General features: G+C 42.8%; 1 long non-coding RNA gene across 2 annotated transcripts in view; it reads left to right on the forward strand.

The window, feature by feature from the left end:
* Nucleotides 1-19,601, forward strand: part of LOC148644617 (uncharacterized) — a 95,507-nt gene that overhangs the window by 40,469 nt on the left and 35,437 nt on the right. Inside the window, exon 3 of one of the 2 annotated variants that reach the window (XR_015928726.1) lies at nt 14,127-14,351. The exons of the other annotated variant lie outside the window; for it this stretch is intronic. This is a non-coding gene — a long non-coding RNA (uncharacterized LOC148644617). Of the gene's footprint in view, nt 1-14,126; nt 14,352-19,601 lie in introns of those variants that run through there. 2 annotated transcript variants of the gene reach the window in all.

Raw genomic sequence — 19,601 nt, forward strand, 5'->3', positions numbered from 1 at the left:
TAAATCCAGATGATCGAAAACATAGCATGTTAGACCGGGAGGAGACAGAACACAGCCTGTTAAGGCTCAGTCTTCTATTGGTGTCCCACAGCTTCCCTTTTTATTTACACCTTTATTTAAACAGAATAAATCGATTGAGAATGAATTGGTGATTACACCAAGGACCTGGAGACCCATTTATTCCACAGGGTAATTCTGAGTAAAGTCCTTTACTCAAGAGTACAATAGCAGTGTCGCACCTGGGATTAGAGTCTATGACCTTAATGCATGCTGCTGTCACTTCCTCTACACCAGGAGCATTTCCTGATGTTATTGGGGTTGAGATTGTGGGGTACCCACTGGGGTCATCAGGAACGGCCCTCACTCCTGCTTCTCATGGAATTTACACTTTATAAAATGTTACATTTCCTGTCGCGCTTACTCTTGGGAGGCAGGGAAAAGATAAACCTGGGAAGAACATTCAAACTCCACACAGAAGGTCACTCAGCCAAGACTTGAACCCTTGAACTAAAGACTTGAGCCATGAGGCAGCAATACTAACTGTGCTAACCACTTACACAGTCCCTTTACCATTCGAATATTTGTGCAATATTTTAGGAGTTACAAAGTCTGTACATAATTATTGTACATCTGTTTTAATTGTAAAGTTATTTTAGCTGCCCTGGGCTTGCAAGGTGCCAGGAACAGAGCACATATTAAACCCTTACATTTTGGTAAACCGGCTTTTAGTTACATAAAACATCATATATCATAGCTCGCTCCAATGGGATGTGTGGTAGACAAAACAGGAAATCCATCATAAATATTTCAGTGCTTTTAATCAGCGAACACAGTGAGCTCGTTAAGTCTTGATTCTCACCGAGATGCATGGCCTTTAACTGCATATCCATAGCGGGAGATTAAAGCTGGTGTCAGGAGCAAGGAATCTGCCATACTTTCCTGGGAATTACAGGTTCTCCTTTAATTGCTATTGCGTCTGGAACATAACACCCCATATGCTTATCAACAGGCCACAGCATAACATCCAGATTAAAGGCAGTGCTTCTGGACTTCAGACCGTTTGGCTACTCCAGTCTTCTTGTGAGTATGTGTCTGGTCTGTATGGCTGACCTCACACCTTCTTTTTGGAACAGGATCAAAATATATGATGGAGATTTTTAAAAAAATATTCCAATATTTTGTTGCAAGATATACTTCTTTTTTTTTTGTTTAACAAAAGGCAACTGTACAGCGCAACCTGAAATTGAAAAGAAGGGATCTGAAAAGCCGGGGGGCAGTGCCGGTTTTGAGATATCCTCTGCAGAGAAATTCAGAAGCCTGAAAACACTGTTCACCTGCTGGATGCAAGAGTTCACCACAGGAAGGAGTTTCAGTTTCTGGCCAGAAATTTCACAGCACTTAAATGTTTGGAATTGGTGAGTTCTGGAGCCAAGAACAAGCAAGAACTGATCCATTAAAAGAGCCTTCTGTGCCCCTTTACAATTTCCACTCCATATTAAACATTTACCCTTTTTTTTACCTCTGCTGTAATTCCAGCCCTTGCAGAGTGGGGCTTTTTTACATTAAAGACTTTTTTTTGCTTTTTTCTTTCAAGGTCATTTGTGACCTGGAATCATAGCTATAAAATTCAGAATGGAGAAAGTTATATGACTTCTTACTTTTTAACAGCAGATTTGCATTTCAGTCCTGGAGTTTTAAAATGCTCCTGCAGCCCCCATGTCTGAGTTGTAATTGTTCTCTCTCCCACCTGAGCAGCAGAGAGGGTCTGTGTGACCTGAAAGTTCCCCAACGTAGACTTTAAGGTGAAAAGTGAGGGTTGGTGCTGCTTGACTGAAACCTGAATAACAATCTATACAGCTCTCTGTCCAGCTCACACTTGCTTCATTTTCCTTGTCCTTTACAGACTTCTCCTTCCATTATCATCATAGCTGCTAGTGAGGACTGAGGACTAGCTGACTTATTTCAGAGGTCTTTTTACCCTGCTTAGGCAAAGCGCAACGAAATTTGCTTTTCGTAGTTCAGTGAATATAGAAAACAAAAATTACAATGCTAAGTGGTGCTACTGCAGGCATCTAAACCCATAAGAAAGGCAGATGGATACACTGAACTCTATATGATGGATGTTTTGGAGCCTACCTGACAGACCTGAATAACTGCTGGTGTTCTGCGTCCCTGACACTGATTATAAATAATTCCTGTGTAGGTAACATGCTCCTGGGGTCGCTTGGCACTCTGTCCCCCTGAATAAAAATCAATGCCTTTCAGAGCCTCATATCACAGGGATAGCAGCTGATCTCTCTCCCTGCTGCACAGGATTTCAGCTTTTATTGTCTTATGTTTATTAATTCATTAAAAAATGCTGTTGGCCTTCAGAAAACCTTTACCTGGCCATGAAGGCAATTGTTCTTGTTTTTTTTATCCCTTGTAAGTTAGCTTGAAATTAAACGAAAGCGACTGCGTGTCATTTTCCCTCAAATGTGGCGGAGTTCTGCCACTCCAGGGCTTTCTATAATTATCTGTATCACCTTGTATCTGAACCCCAAAGTTCAGAACAAAGTTCTGGCACTTTGGGGAGAATCTGTGATATTGCAATAGAATAGCAGAGACCGCAAAATGCGGGAGGGCGTCTCTGTGTGGGGTGAAACCGCATGATCAGATGGCGTTTTAGCATTGCCCAGAGCAATATTTCCAGCTTTAAATTGTCAAAAGGAAAAAAAAAATCCTGCAGATATTGTTTTATGTGTTTTGAATAAATACGTGTAATATTAACCTCACAAGTCAATACATGTGTGGTTTTTAATAACAAGCACAGCTGCAAAATGCGAGCAAAGCTGAAGCATATTCCATCTTGGTGTAGTGTGCAAAAAAAAAATAAAGTTAGGTTTGCTTTATATCCATTTAGTTTTGGCTTTCCTTTTGTTTGTTCCTCATAATTTCAGTTAGCCGAGGGAGAGATTTGAAGGATTGCAATAGGAAATGTTCATCCTGAATTACAACATGAAATCATACAAAGCAAAGACAGGGATCATAAATAAAAATTTGCAACCAACTTTTGGGTAAGAGCCTGGTATTAAGGCAATAAAGTGCCTTTCTGTGAGGCAGGAATCACAAATTTGCATGTGCACACGGAGCTCAAATGAGAAGTTATTAGATGGTTTATGGATTAAACCTTGCCACAGATTTGATTGAGAACAGGACCGAGATGGATATTTGCTGCAGTTATGCTGCATTAGACTCGATTTATCCAGCAGCCCTCATTGTTGCTGTTGATTGATTTTTAAGTTAGAGGGAGGCAATCAGTACGTAGCGCCCAATCAAGAGCTAAGAACATACAGCAGATTAGACAATTTAGGGTAATCAATGAAAATATTCCATGATTTGCTGGGGCTCAATTCTGGCCATAAATTAAGACCATAATGCGTAAGTTAGTAAGCAATAAAACAAGAGCTGGCGACAGGAAAAACTATAAGAAATGAATTAAGGAGATGGAGGGGAACTGCGGATTGGTACTGTAATGAGACAGAATTACAGTCCTTGTGCCTGTCCTGCATCTGTAGCGGTAGCTGTCAACATCTAATGGGGAGACTCAAGTGCTGGGATTATTAATTTCTCTTACACTTAAGATATTTATCTATCTCTTCTGTGCAATAACATCATTTCTAATATTGGAGACCGAACGTCAGAGATGTGGTTTGTGCCTGTTTATGTACTGTAGATGAAATGACACAAATTAAAACAGATGCCAGGAAGACGAGAAAATGTGGAAAAATGGTCACATAAAATCCGCGGACATGCGATCCAAACATAAAGTACCTGTTCTTTCAGGCTGTGCGTTTTCATGTAAGTCTGGGTTAACCAGACTCGAAGTTCCCCAGTAACCATCCGATGTCCTCTTTGTGTAGGTGTCCTATGTTGTTTATGACATAATTTGTTCAAATCTGCAATTTGGCTCCTGGAAAAAAAGAAGGTGGTGTTCAGCAAATACAAGAACTATTTTTCCATTACAGGAATTACATAATAAACAGCCTTGTGGTTTTAAACCTGCATATTTACAGTGCAGCATTTAATTAATATCTAAATTATTTATTTACTGATGTAATTTGTACTATTATTCATGTTGCAGAAATGTAAGTTTATAAGATGTGGGCATAACATTTGAGAGCCTTTGCTGTAGTCAGATTCATCTGCATTCTTTATGCTTAATTATGGATAAGCTCAGGCAATGATATTGAGCACAGGACTCCTACACACAAACTTCATTGTCTAAGTTAGTAAAGCCCTCATTTATAGCAGACTTCCAATTAATTCATATCCAGGTCTGCATTCAGTATTTTTACTGTGCAAATGCAAAACCACATGATTTTCCATATGGCATTTCAAAATGGAAGATCTGTCAGAAATATTTCTGTATATTTTGTAAGACACATGCTGTTCAGTTTTATTCAGAATTGTCCATATCACGTTGTACAAGAGGCTATAATGGTGGTCATGAGCACTGATTTTTAAGATCCCTTAGCCTTTTGTTCATTGTGTTGGATACAGGTTTTGGATTGTGATCCTACTGAAAAGTCCATCTGTGACTCTGCTTGAGTTTCTCGACAGAAAGATCCAGCGCTCTGCTGAAATATCTTGATAAACATGGGAATTCATCTGCTATAATAATAATAATAATAATAATTAATAATAATTGCTTACACTTATATAGCGCTTTTCTGGACCCTCCACTCAAAGCGCTTTACAGGTAATAGGGACTCTCCTCCACCACCACCAATGTGCAGCCCCACCTGGATGATGACAGCAGCCATAGTGTGCCAGAACGCTCACCACACATCAGGATCACATCACATCTGCTCCTCAATTCAGATTAGGACACCAGGCCCAGATGACAGAAAGCCCTCCTCAAGCAAGAGGGATCCTCTTCTGTTCTTGACTGGTTCAAGGTTTCCCAACACGAGCTTCAGCTTTCTGTGTTACTCATCCTGTTGGTGAAACAATGTGGCTCTGTTTAGACTTGGGAATATTTCAAGTTGTTATCATTCTGCAATCTCATGCCTTTTCTTTTGTTATTTGTCCGTGGAACTGTCTTGGACTTCAGATTCAGCCTTAAATGGTAATCTTAGAGATGACCTGGTGATACCAGTGATTTGCACTTTTTGCCTTGGGTGTCAGTCAGCCTCCAGAAGGACTTTTCTGATCTCACATTGTGGATAAACGTTTCTTGTGGCTTTCATTGTGGCAGCAACCTTGAATGCCTGGAAGTATAATAGCTCATTTTATCATTGCAGTTGGATCTTTTCTCTCAGATCTTTGGACTTCCATTGTGATGATGATGGTACTGAACGGTCTGCTTGTACTTGAATCTCCTACGATACCAAGGGCCAATCAGAGTGACTTCCAGAAGCTTCCATAAACATTCTGAGACTTTATGAAACTACTGGATGACTCAATCAAATCTTGACATAGTGTTCACCTGCATTTCCTTTGCTAAATTTTAGTTACAGTTTAGCAAGGGCATGGATGAATTTGGAGGATTCTGTATGCATGCTTTGGTATATAGTGGTTAGAGTTCAGGGCCCACAGGTGTGAGGTTGTGGGTTTGCGTTTCCTAGAAGCCACTACTGTTATTGCTCTTTGGCAAAGTGGTGAACCTTAACTTGCTGAAGTTCACCAGTTGCAGATGGGAACCAGTCATTTGTGGGCAAGGTATACTCAAGGTGGACTGTCCATGTTAGTCTTGTTTAAAGGAAACATGGTAGAATGAGTTATCGGGGGCGATGTGATGGCTCTGTGGCTCAGGATCTGCGCCTGCGGCTGGAAGGTTACTGGCTTTTATCCTGCGGCCGGCAGAGGAATCCTACTCCTTTGGGCCCCTGAGCAAGGCCCTTAACCCCAACTGCTCCAGGGGTGCCATATAAATGGCTAACCCTGCGCTCTGACCCCAAGCTTCTCTCCTTGTCTGTGTGTCTCATGGAGAGCAAGCTGGGGTATGTGAAAAGACAAATTCCTAATTAAAGAAATTATATATGGCCAATAAAGTGATCTGATCTTATATATTTATCCAACCACACCGTACTGTGCCTCATGATTCTCTCTTAGGGTTTTGCAAGTTTTAGTCATGGTAGTTTGAATTTGTCTACTATATCTGCACAGCAAACATCTGGGTTTCTGTTGAACTGCGAGAAATATCCCTACCGGGTTTCCCAAAATGTTGCCGATAACCCTTGGTGTGATCAATAACGCACAGTCGCCCACTTCCTGTGACATTTCCCTCCTGCTTTGTTTATTGGGCCGCTATCTTGAGGCAGGCGGGGGATCACCTGAGCCACAGGCTAAATGCCTCTTTCCTTGGCAGGTGGAGATGCGCTCTCTGCTCATCCCTAATGGAACAGCTAGACTGATGGTCCTGACAGTGCCCTGCAAAAGTGCGTTTGATTATATCGCTCATCCCTGTCCCCCGGGTCAGCTTGCTTTATCAAAGGAATTACTTAAAGTGCCTCTTATTTTGTCATTTAGAATGTCAGAGAGGATCATTCCCTTAATTTATACACCCCAAAATACAAGGGGTCCCTTAATATATCATGCACTTTAGTGAAAAATCATTCTGTTCTGCCAGAGCCCAGTGTAGAATCATGAACCTGAACCACGTTGCGAGTGATAGGTCATTGTACCAGTATGCTCCTTCGGTTTGAGTGAAAACGGCATTTGTTGCTCGACCTGTCCTTTATCATCACTATCTGCAGACACGGGTGGACATCGATAACGCTCATTCCCCTTGTCTGTGATACAGCTCCGCCGACATATAATGAATACATATTTTGCTGTAAAGCATACTCCAGCTTTTTAATCTTTATTCTTGTTAAATATACTACACTCTTATGCTTTTGAGATCTAAAAGCAAGGGGACATTTACTGCATGGGATTTATTGAGCTCTTGTGTATGTCTTAGTGTGGCTGTGTTTTATAGGCATTGTGTATTTATTTTTATGCATAACTATTTACAAAGACTGTAGTCTTAACAAAATGTTTGAACTTCCTGTTGCCACTCTTTTCTTGGTCATTAAATAATCAGAAAAGGTCTGATTCCAAATTTTGAACCTCGTATTTGTTAGGTGAGTCACAAGTATCTTCGTGCCAGCCCGTAGAAAACGATCCAGCATAGGCGGTTCGGTTTGCTGGCTCCAGTTGTGATTTAAAATGACACCTGGGGATTTTGGGGAGTTTTTCTTCTTTATTCAAGATGGTCCTGGTCATCATGTACATTAAGTGCTCCGAATAAAGCTGCTTTAATTGGGTCGTCCATTGTCGCCTTGGCTCTTGACATTCTCCGCCACTCCAGTGCAGAGTCCCACTTCGGCTGAATGAGAGTGGGTGGCATTGCAGACATCAAACAGACAGCGCAGGCAACGGACTGTGGGGCAGGGAGCGATCCCATGAGCTCTGGATTCATTTCATTAATGGCATGCACAGGGAGTACAGGGTGAGATGCTGTTTGCATCATGGGGGGGGGAGGGGGGAGAGGCTCCTCTGCTTCTTTTGCGCGATGCCAGTAGAGCCTGCACTGTGTGCTGGACTCATCGCAGGTGTAGTGTGGCAACCCCTGGCATTGCATACCCTTGGAAAGCCTTGTATCTGTGCGCCGAGATCCGACATCTAAGAAAATTATTAAAACACTCTGCTGCCTCAAAGCAGCTGCATGGCTTAACATTGTCAAAAGGTTTTTTTTTTTGCTGCCTGAGCCTCATGTGTATATTTTATTGAGCCGTTCACATCCCAAAGCAATGCAGCCTTACCCCCTAAGAACCATTTTTCAAATCTATTTTTGCCGGAGCGGAGAGAACCCGAGTTGGAGGAACGTGCTCAGGGCTGGAGCGTCTAATAATCGCAGACCTGGTGTGGTTTGTGAAGGTCTGTCCCCTACAGATGCTGCCCGCCAACTAAAGTTGTGCACAGTCCTCCTGATTAGCAAAACAACTTGTAGATGTTCAAGTAGGTTTCAATGCTTTCTATTTCTTCCCAGAAGTGGGGTGGGAAAGGTAGATGTCTGTGTCTGGCTTGCACATCTACGCTGAATGGCGCGGCCATGGCTCTGACTGCATTGGTAATAAACGTTCAGTCCTGATCTCTGGGTCTCGGTGTTCGGCCTCTTTTTCCCACTTTGATAAAGCAATCACATAGTCACTCGCTCAGGACAGGGCAGCCAGAGGATGAAGAGAAACAGAGCGCCGGCCTGCAAGGCATGTAACTGTACAGGGCGTTGGTTTATAATCCTGCATGCCTAATATCCCACAACAGGGGCTGAGCTAGACTCCCCCTGGCCTGGCTGTTGCCTCCTCTCCCCGACGTCTGTTTGCTCAAACTCGGGCAGCAGCTCCTGTGTAAAATGCACGAGCACAGATTATGATAACTCGCCAGGACCTTTTCATTTTCTAAATTATGCTGGAAATCTGGAGAGTCCCCCTTCAGGGCTGTTACGGGTTACGGATAAATTCTTTCGACTGTTTCTTCCAATTTTCTGTAATATAAAGCAAATATCAGAAATGTGATTTGAATCAAGGGTAAAATTACCCCTGAAGGGCATCACAAGGTGGAATAAGGCTGTGAAAATGCTCTCGCTTATTCACTCGTCTTTTAAATGAATTGATTTGGTCTCTCACTACTCCTGAGCAAGTTAGCAGCAGCACAAAGCTGGCTCTCAGATTTGCTCCAGTGCAGAATCTGAAAAGAGAGCTGGAAGCATGGGAGAAACAGAGCTAGAAACAAACAACCCAAAAGGTTAATTGAAAGACTTGAGCAGCCATTTTTTTTTGCATTGAAACAGAACAAGTTTAAATGAAAGATAAGATTCCAAAATTACAAAACACAATGCTATCAAGTTTGCACTTCACAACGAGACTATCCTTAACTCAGGCTCCACTTTAACTTTAACTCTGAGACGGCTAAATGCACTTTTGAAGACCTGTGCTCAGATCTTGATTAAACCTGTTCTATTGAAAAGTGAATTTTTATATACAGAGATGTTGACTCGAATTGCATCTGGTGGATCAGCCATATGGGCCTTTAAAAGACTAATTTAGCTGATGTCTTGCAGTTTCTAATTAAAAGATCTATTAGTAATTATCTGTGGGGAGAGATTGCCCGGTTCTGTGATTCACCTCTCCAGTGTACAGAGCGAGTGGATGTTAAAAGAGTCCGGGTTCCGTAATCAGATCTGCTGAGGGTGTGCTCTCCTGTCATTAGTAAGGTAATTTCTGAATCAATCTGAGGAAATGCTTGAAAATGAAATGTACCTTGCAGCGCCTAGAGAAATATCTTACTCAACAAGAAGAATTGATCAGAAAACTTTGAAATATAATGAGATCAATGATGGCTATGAACTTAAGTGATCTGTAAATGCCTTTTCCCCAGACTTCTAAGAGAAACAACGTATGGTATGTACTTGATGGTAACAATTTTCAGCTTTTGTATTTGAAACAGTTATGGGAATCTTATAATGCAATGTAAAACATGATGGTGTCTTTCTAAGGACATGACTAAGCTATGAATTATGGGAATGAACATGACTGAGTTCTTGCATTTCACAATGCTGGGAGGTGAAAATAATAAGAGTGAAACAGCTGTCATTGGCTGGTATCATCAACTTTATGTGTGCACAAGAGGTATTTGAAGTCTGTTTAGACATTTCCGTCTCCCAGCATTTCCAAAACTTATGTGCTTTCTCTTAGACTCTGTTACATTTTTTAGTGATAAAGTTGAAGTCTTGTGAAATCTGCATTTATATAGATTTTCTGTATGTTCTATAGATTCGCTTGCTTGCTCTCAGAGTGTGAAAATTCCCTATCTGGTTTCCATTGACCCCACAGCTAAATTAAAGGACAGTGGTCACACCCAGACAGAGGTGTCCAGACCCTGCTGTAAGAAGCTAGATAGTGGAGTGGGTTCAGTGAGCGTGCTTCATCAGCTAGTCTGTACTGTAAGTTGCTTTGGATAAAAAAAGAGCCTGTTGTGGAAACAAAGCGATAGTATCTGGTCAGGCATAAATTGTCATTTAAAGGGGTCCATCACAGCGTAGGCTCCTACAAAGTCAACCTATAATTAGTGCTTCTCCTTCCTTCCTGCAGTATTAACTACATTAACAATATCTAAGTTGTCTGCAGAAAACTATACGTTTTATTCAACTGAGGAGGTCCTTGATTCAAGGTGTGGTTCCCCTCCACGCTGTTCAGTGTCCTTCACTGTGTTCTAAATATGTAATTTAGCTATGAAAGAAATTACAGGGACTGGAGCATAGTTAAAAAATGATACATTTATTCCTGATTTAAGGTCTGCTGGTATTTCCCAGAATGTTATAAATAATGCCTTTCAGATGTGCAGATGGGACATAGAGTTTAGGGAATTTTAATCTCCAAATATGGAGATGCATTTGGGAGATGAACTTTGGTTATTATTATCAGAAGAGTTTGTCTTCCATTAAAAGGCTTTTGTAGTTGTGCAGAATTGGCCAATTTTGAATGAAATGAGACCGATAAGGAGAGGGATTCATAATGGCCCGGCTGTGTATGTAGAGTCAGCTCCTTGAGATGAAAGAATCTGGAGTAAACAGGAATTATGTCTTTTTTTGTTGTTTTTTATTTTATTTTTTTCCCTCCTCTGAGCCAGAATCAGATACTGCAGTGCCAAGACTGAGTGGAGCTGCTCTTTTCTAAATGTTTATCAGAGGCATCTAAAGTGCTTCTGAGGAGATGGACCCCATACAGACAAGACAATAATCAATAACTGAAAATAAACAGAGACAAAATTGCACCAGGGTTTATGCCAGCTTCTAGTCTCTGGGTTTAACCCCATGAGGGGTAGCTGACGATGAGCTACTTTTCTATTTCAGTGAATTCCTGTTGGATGGGTTTTCTCTATGTACGTGGGCCTGACTGTGTTATGCTATCTCTTTAGATAATAATCTCATAATTAAAAAAGGAAACCCATTGTTGGTACCCAGATGAATATTTATAAATGTGCACACTAGCATTTGTTTCCCTAGCATTTATTTAACTGCAGTTTTGTTTTTACACAGAAGGAAAGGTTTATTCTACTTAAATGAAGAATTGTGCACATTAGCTTTTTGATGCAAAACCTTGATCAATAAATTTATTTGAGTTTGTTTGGTGGATTTTCACGATAAGTGGTGTGATAGTAAACTCTCACATCCTGCATCCCTTTTTTTTCATATGCCCTTCACATCCCTAATGAGCTTCACACTGCAAAAAACAATTTCAAGTTGCAAAAGCGGAGATGTCCAGAAAAATTAATGCTGTGTCATGAACTAGCTTTTTTAAATACATCATAGGAGATTAATAAGTCACAGTTATTGGCTGCAGCATGGACTTTAAGCATGACTTCAAACAGCAGGGGATAATTGCCATATTTCTCTTGGCCTTTTGAGTTGCATGCTGGTTTTAAGAGTAGGCGCATTTTTCAGGGGCTGATGTGTGAAAGCAGTTGCGTTCTTTCCAGTTCAGAAGGGGAATATCTGGTTTCCAGGAATGCGTGGGGTGGAAACGGCATGGGCATTCCTTAACAGCGTGACATTGTTCCGTTTCCCGGTCGTCCGAGTGGCAAGACGAGGGAATGGAGCGACAGGAGCAGAACGTGCTTCTCTCGTCAGGAGGGGGCGGAGGTCCGGGAGCCCGCCCCTGGGGGGTGTGGGGGCTGGGCAGGGTGTTGACAGCATGCACACGGCGGGGGGGGGGGGTGAGCGAGGCAGGTTTGGCGTCTGTTCACCATCCTGAACATGATCCCAGGCAGAGCAGGTGTGAAGCAGCCCTGTCTAACATGCATGGGGCCTTGTTGAGATCTGTGAGAGCCCTGGTGAGCAGGACTGCTGGGGACCCCTGGGCTGCAGGAAACTCTGCTCCATCCAGGGCTTTTATAGACTGGGGGGTGGAAGATGAGAGCATCCCATTAATTAATGAGCAGCGTCGCAGGTTGGTAACAGCCAGCTGTCTGTGTGCTTCAGTGCAGGCTGCTGCCTCTTGGCAAGTCTGGCGAGATGTGGTGCCATTCTTTCTGTGACGTGAAGCTTAAAGATTCCTGTATCCCAGTTCATCTCTGGGGGGAGGGGTGGTGTTAAAGGAGGGTGCCAGTGTCTCTCTGGTGAGGCTCGTCTCCAAGCCTGTGAGAGGCTGTGATATATGGATGTGGTGAAGAGCAATCATCGTTTATCATCACGTCATAAACTGCGACCACAGCTGCACTGAGGTTTTTATTCTCTGAGATGCTTTAAAAGATTTCAGTTCTAACTCAAGTTATATTTTGATCTTTCTTTTTTTTTTAATTGCAGAGTGGTATCACAACACCTTAAAGGGTGGAGATGGGATTCTGAAATTGACCAAACCGAAAGGTTCTGAGAGGTGCTTGAATGTTTTGGGAATATTAAATAAACGCAGATCAGTACACGGGCTCCTAAGCTGAAACTCATCCTCAACTGCTGTTCTGCATAATCAAACAAGCATAGATGAGAACTAAAGGTACAATGTAGAAAGCACTGCAGGAAAAATTAATGGCGTCTTGTCCAGAAAACTGTTCATTCTTGTGTCATCGTTCCCTCTCCCCTCCACACTTGTCATGTAATCCTCTCTGCAGCAATCGTCTTGTTTTTTTTCCCTGTTGATAAAAAACTTTCCTGTGATGAATGCAGAGTTTACACCTGTAATGCATTTCCCATAAACTGAAAAATTAGCCAATCATACCTAATGGCGCTGTTTGAACAGCACAGAGCACGGGGAGTCTCCTGGGGTCCACATACATTCTGCAACCACATTGACCAAACAGCCTGCATGCAGAAGACGTCTCATTGTGATCAAAAACCATTGGGGGGAAGGGGAAAAAAAAGTTCTCATTATGGCTTGGAGACATTAATTTGAGCATTTTTATATGTGTATCCTATTAAGCTCTTTAAGTGCTTTTTGATAATTGTGCTTTGTACTTTTACAGCACTTCAGTCTATTCCCAGTTCAATTTCCTCTTTTATCGGACGTTTGAAATATTGATTTCTGACAGATAAAAGCAAACATTATAATCTCACCAGCGCGCTGTAAGTGAGTGAGCTGTGCTGGAGGAATGCATCAGGGAACCGTCCTGTTTGAAACCCTCTTTGTTTTATTACATTTTCGTCAACAGAATTTACTTACTGCTCGCTGATATTTATGTAAAACACCTCTCTATTGATGGCCCGTTGATATGACCGATTCCTGGTCCTTTTTTTTGTGTGTGTATTACGCTGGGCTCGCTGAAGAGGCTCCCTTGGTGGATTCAATGATTGCTGCTGCTTAAACTGCTGTCAGCGCCATCGGAATAACTGTGATTTATCTCCGCAGCAGTTTATGGAAGTTACTGTTTTCTGTTAACCCGCACACTCAAAACCAGTTTCGTGCTGCCACCGCGTCACATTAACCTGAATCAATCATGTCTTGATTTTCCATAAAAGAAATGCCTGTAGTAAATAACGCCGTGCTGTTAACGCGCAGATACATAAAGCTCTGCAGCCTCTCTCTGTTCCCTGCCCTGCCTACTCTGCTGGGTGAGTTTGACCTCCCCAGTGTTGCTGCAAGGTCTGCTGGGAGCCCTCTCACGCTCACACAGGTGTGGAGATTCACTGCTCCGCCGGCAAGCTTCAGGAAACTGAAGGGTTGGAAAGGGAGCTCTTGTCTAGTTTGCATTCTGCTGAAACACACTGGAAGGGGTTTCAATGCTCTGATTTACCTGGAAAAATTCATTTGTAATAATAAGGGATTTTAGGTAGATTTTATTCATGTTTACCTAGCTAAGCCAACAGTATTTAATGTACTGAAATCTAAGCTGAGCACCCTCGTACTGCTCAGGAAACTCGTAAGAGTGGTGGAAAAGGGAGCTGATTTGCAAAAGTCTGCAACCACACCAGGTCTGTCTGCGCAGCCCTGTCAGTGCAGAGGGAGCCACAGGAAGACCTTCCTGGGTTTGTCAGCAGTGCTTTGCCTTTTTTTTTTCTTTTTTAGCTTTGCAGACACTATTTAAGATTTACTGCAAACATTTGACCACCCAGCCCACCGGTATTGACTGAGTTTGACAAGTGTAATCCTTTTCTTCTTTCCATTCAGCGATCAATCTCAGCATCAATGACTGCAGACTGCTATGAAGTGCAGGCGAGATATTCGATCATCAATGAGGGACCTTGTGGGTTCTCACTCGAATATCGGGATTGATTCATCTTCAAAGAAATCTTAAGTGGCTCGGTGCATTTGCTGTAATGGTTTTTGTTGACTAAAGCTTTTTTTCTCAAACCATGATCACCCCCCTCCCTTTATAAAAAGCCTTCAAACTTCCGTTTTGAGAAATTGCTTTGCCTTCCTTGGTGCTGCTTGTGATTTCTTTTGTTTTCGTTTATTGATAAAACAGATCTGTGTGTGTCTGTGTGTCTTGATCATTTACATTTTGGTTAAGATATCATTACATATACATGCAAAAACAGCAGGGATTCTCAACACAACTGCTCACGAGCCAGAATTCGTCAGCCAATGAGAGGAGCATGAAGGGAGCTCATGTAGGTCTGAGGTGCACAGTTATCTGGAACATGCTATGCCCGAGCTTCTAAAGAGACTTTCTTATTGATAATTGAATCATTTCATTTGGCAGCCAGGGTAGTTTCCACAGGACTCAGGTCTGTGTCTGGAGGATCAGCTGGGGAATGACTCTTGGATTCCTCTATTTTAAACTGGGGAGGTTCTAGACATATCTAACTCTTGGCCTCAAAGGCCTTTTTAAAAGCAGCGTGGGAGGGTTTGGTCATACTGAAGGGTAAAGCCACAAGCCTGTGGAGTCTCTGGAGGCCTGGGTTTGAATCCAGCTCAAGGGTTTTGTGGTCTTGGTCTAGCCACTAGTGGACACTGGTCTACTTTGCAAAACCACTGGTGCTGTCCGCATCAGTCCGCTGGTGCTGTGAGGAGCTCTTTGAAACTGCTTCACTGCAGGGGCTCAAGGCCTGGCAGGCTTGGGGGGTGGGCATCACAGCACTGTCCTGGCTGGAGAGCTGGTCCTTGCTGAGCTGCAGCGGGGGCAAGTGTAAGAAAAACCATTCTGCTGTTCGCAGGCTGCCTGCCACCAGCACATACTGTATGCCACTTCACCATCTGGTCCGGTTCAACTCTAATGAAGCACTTTCATTGAAGACTTTTTTCAATATTTCAGTCTTAAATTGGACGTATATGCTGAAGCATATAAAGAAATGGCACAGTGAGGATCAATGGATTCAATCAAAAATAAATTAGATTTCAAACAAAGGCAAAGAAAATATGAATTTCAGTATGGAACATGACTGTCAGAAACAACGTTAGTGTCTTGTCTAACCTCCCTGAGGACTAACTCAGTCCCGGCAGGACTGATTCACAGTCCTGATCAGCCTCTGGACCATCGGCTGTCCGGCTTCACTTTTCGAGAACAGATTCAGGCCTGTCATGGCGTCTCCTGTTGGTAAATTGGATCCATAGATACTCTATGGGACACAGCAAGGCCTGGGTGGTCTTGCATCATCCGCTCTGGAAAATGTTCACTTCCAGCCAGGCTTGCAGGAATGGAAGAGCTGTTTCCTCAAGCTCTTTCTTCCTCAGCAGTAGGTTTGTGGTCAGTCTGAACCGAAGGTGTCCTGGTGTTAAAGGAGACTCCTCTGCACATCACCACACCTCCACCACTCTAGCAGTTTGTCTTCAACAGTCAACATAAGGCTCATGAAGGTGTCTCCACACACCTTGTCTTCCATCAGGTCTCACAAGGGCCCAACAGCCTCATCAGGAAATAAAACACTCCAGCAGTCACTCTGCTGCCACCCCACGTCCTCTGGCCCACAGCAGACAGCGATTTCATCTCCCTGCGATGACATGTTTCCCCTGAGCAGCCTCCGAGCTGGCAGATCGTTGTCATGCACATAGTGAACTAGAGTCGGATGTGTTATTTCTTCCTGCAGTTTCTCACGCTGTAGCTTCTCCAGTCTGAGAACGATAACGCAGATGGATCAGACAGATGTGAAGGTCCTGGGCCAGTGTGGTGAACATCTGTCTTCCAAGACATGGCCTGTCCCTCGCAGAGCTGTTTCCTGGTTTCTGTGGACCAGTCTGTCGACTGTTGAAGCAGAACACCTTATTCTCTAGGCAACCTATCGCACTGACAGGCTGCCTTCAATCATACTGATAGCAACCCAGGGATCTTCATTACACAAGAGAGGAATGGTCGTTGCTGCCTCTGTTCTTGCATTAATCAAAATCATGTCTTTTTGAGTGGCCATTTATACAGACTCTTCATCAACTCATTTTGGCAATTTTAACTCAAAATCAAACACTGAGCCCCTGGCATTGTTATGAAATCACATGACTTGAGCTCAGTGTTTTGTTATCGCAAGTAACAATACTACTCAAATAACCAAGCTATCTGCTCACTGTTTAAAATGTAAATAACATGATTGTTATGCCTCATGAGCTATTGACGTAAGATGCAGATCACTGCATTTTTATTGGACATCAGTGTACTTTTTCTTTAATGGTTTGTTTGTAGCGTAAGGGCAAGATTACACATTGTTTGTTTGTCATACATGGCGTAATAAAAGAATCTTAGCGAGCTGCAACGGACTTTGGGAAAAACAGGTGCCCATAAAGATGAGCAATGTTATGAATCAGAGAATTGGTAGCTGTGAGCAATGAGTGGCTCAGATGGTGACCGGCTGCACTAGGACCACTGAGACATCCCCTCCCCCAGTGTCACTGGAGCAGTCAGGTCTCTGGGCAGCGAAAGGGGCCCTGTATCACACAATACAATCACCTCCTAATGTATACAGGCTAGGATGGGGTGGAGGGGAAGGTGCTTTTGGAGAAGTATAAAGGGAAGTGTAGTAATTATAGCAACGACAATGTCCATGACCCCTGGATTGCAATATCTTGTCTTCTTTGTCCCTGCTGCTGCCACCCAGCTCATTGGGTGAAATTGTATCTTTTCACTTTAGCTCTCTTAAGAATGAACCCAGTATTGGAAGCTAGTGAGGCATGACATAATATAGCTGCTCATAGCTCTGTATAATTTAGCTACTTTATTCCTCTTCTTTTCCTTTCCCTTGTAGAATGTATCTGTCCTGTTGAATATGGTGTAAAAACCTCTCTCTTTTCGGGAGAGCCTAGAATTGTATAACCATGCCACCATCTGCTGGGATATGTTTTAGTCTCATATTTTGATTTTTGGATATCTATTCTAATATCCTGATCTCCATGCCGCAAAAAGAGAAAGTAAGTGAAACATTTTCAGTGCTGTTAAACCACGCACAGGCAGTAAAAAAGCAGTTAAATCGCTAATCCAAGACATAGTGCAAACCTTATTCTCACATTAACACTACACCTCTCTGTATTTCTGTTGTGTCTTTTTGTATTGGAATAAGTCCCTTTAGAATTGAGTAACAATCGTAGCAGTTTTCCACTGTAATCTGTAAATATTGCACTTCATTGCAACATTCTGATTGAAATTTTAATTGTACGCACAAAGATGAACATGCTGCACACAATTTCTGACATTACTGTACCTGCTGCAATCACTTTCATTTGCACAGACCAAGTCCTCCAGTGGCCGGGTAGAAGTGACTATTTTTTGGTATATTTGTGAAATGGAACATAGAACATAACTGAGTTCACCTCCCTGCAGCCAGGCTGTCTTCTCCATGTGGGGTGTCGGTCTGCGTCTGAGGACAGGCCTTGAACAGACGCTGACAGCTTCGCTTGTGACTGCATATCAGCTCATTTACATCTAATCCTTCTCCCTTGTACCCTTAATTTGCGAGGGAAAAAAATACTGTTCAGTCTAAAAGGTGGACCAGTGCACCTCTCCTGCAGTAAAGTCAGTGAGCTGTGTCAGCACTGCAAATAGGCTCTCCCTAATCTATATAGATTTACTGCCGAACCTACAGTCCGTAGCACCCAGGTCACTGAATTGAAAGAGGTTGAATCGTTCTCTTACCTCACTAGCATTTGTTTAACATAACATTCAGAACTGGGTTTGCATCCTATTACTGTTGCATGCTAATTGGTATTCTTATCATCAAGAGAGGCTGCTTGCAATGGAAACAGAATCCAAGAGAGCCTTTGGACAGAGGGGACTCGCTGTTATTTGCAGGGGAAATGGCTTCTCGAATAGCGCAAACGGTGTCGTTCTGGGTAATGTGTCCAGCCATCAGTGTTCAAAAAGTGGGACTCTTTTTTTTTTGCTGTGTAGTTGGCTGATATGATCAGTGACAACCTACACTTCAGGAGAAACAAATCAGACCCTCCATTATGGGACAAGACATGTTGTGGGGGGAGGTGCACCCTCAGTACAGACCTGACATTCTTCCTCTCAATAGCTCAGTAGAAGATTAGGAAGTGTATATCCTCTTAGGAAGTGTGTCTGAGTGGTTGGATTCGAAAGGAATGAAAAGGGACTTCTCACTGCGTGCAGCACAGGGTATCTCTGTTGCACATTATTTAGGTGGTGCTGATCTGAATCGGGGATCCCCATTCCTGCTCCAGGAGGGCTGGTTTGAGGATTTTCATTTCAGCTCAGTTCTTAGCAAGCGAAACTAATAGAACAGTATCTCTCAAGTCTTCAGGAGCTGCCGCCTGAAAGACACCTGGAAAACCTGCAGACACACTAGCCCTGGTCTAAATAAACTACTGGCTCCTTCTCTTACCATGCAATGATTTCATGCCGTTTCCTCCTGTCTTTGGCCTTCTGCTAATTCGCAAAGCTGGGCTATGCAAGTGAAACCTCGTATCTTGGTCGATCAGACAGCCGTGGTTGTAAAGGTTTATTCTGTGCTGAAAGGTTTCACACCTCAAGAAGGCTCCACAGCCAAAATGTTGTGTCTCTTTTCTTTTCCTCACAGCATAGAATAAACCTTTACCTGTTCCTTGGCAGCCTACGCATGCTGACGCAGCTCCCTGCTTGAACGTCTTCGGCCCTGGTTGTAGGTTGAAAAAGCACTTCCTTTGTCAGAGTTTTCCGGTCACAGGGGTGGCACTACAGTGCACTGGGCCAGAATATTGCTGGATTCAAAGTGAAGGGAGGAGAAGGATGTTGTGATCAGCCTGAGTGACCCCAGTTCCCGCAGAGAACTGTCCCCCTCCGCTCTCTGGTTTCCTCAACCAGTCTGTATGCTAGTCATCCAGGTGGGGCTGCACACTGGTGGTGGTGGAGGGGAGCCCCCATTATCTGTAAAGCGCTTTGAGTGGAGTGTCCAGAGAGGCGCTATATAAGTGTAAGCAATTATTAATTATTATTATTATTATTATTATTATGCTATCAGTGCCTATGAAGGCATTATTAAAACCTTTAGTCATTCAAACCCTATTCCCACCTGTTGAGGTCAATATTGTTCATTTTTAATGTTTACTAGTACAATACAATATTTAATCTTGTTTTGGTGATTAATAAGCACTTATCAGAAGAATCCACTTGTGCTTTGATTATCGTCAACTATAACCTATAACAATGCAAACTGTATTTGAGTCAGTGTACATTTCTTCCGGATTTATGCAAGGCTTCTCATTAATCCATGTTTGGTCAACAAT

Source organism: Lepisosteus platostomus, chromosome 20 (genome assembly GCF_059453375.1).
Source record: "Lepisosteus platostomus isolate fLepPlt1 chromosome 20, fLepPlt1.hap1, whole genome shotgun sequence".
In the NCBI taxonomy this organism is placed as follows: Eukaryota; Metazoa; Chordata; class Actinopteri; order Semionotiformes; family Lepisosteidae; genus Lepisosteus; species Lepisosteus platostomus.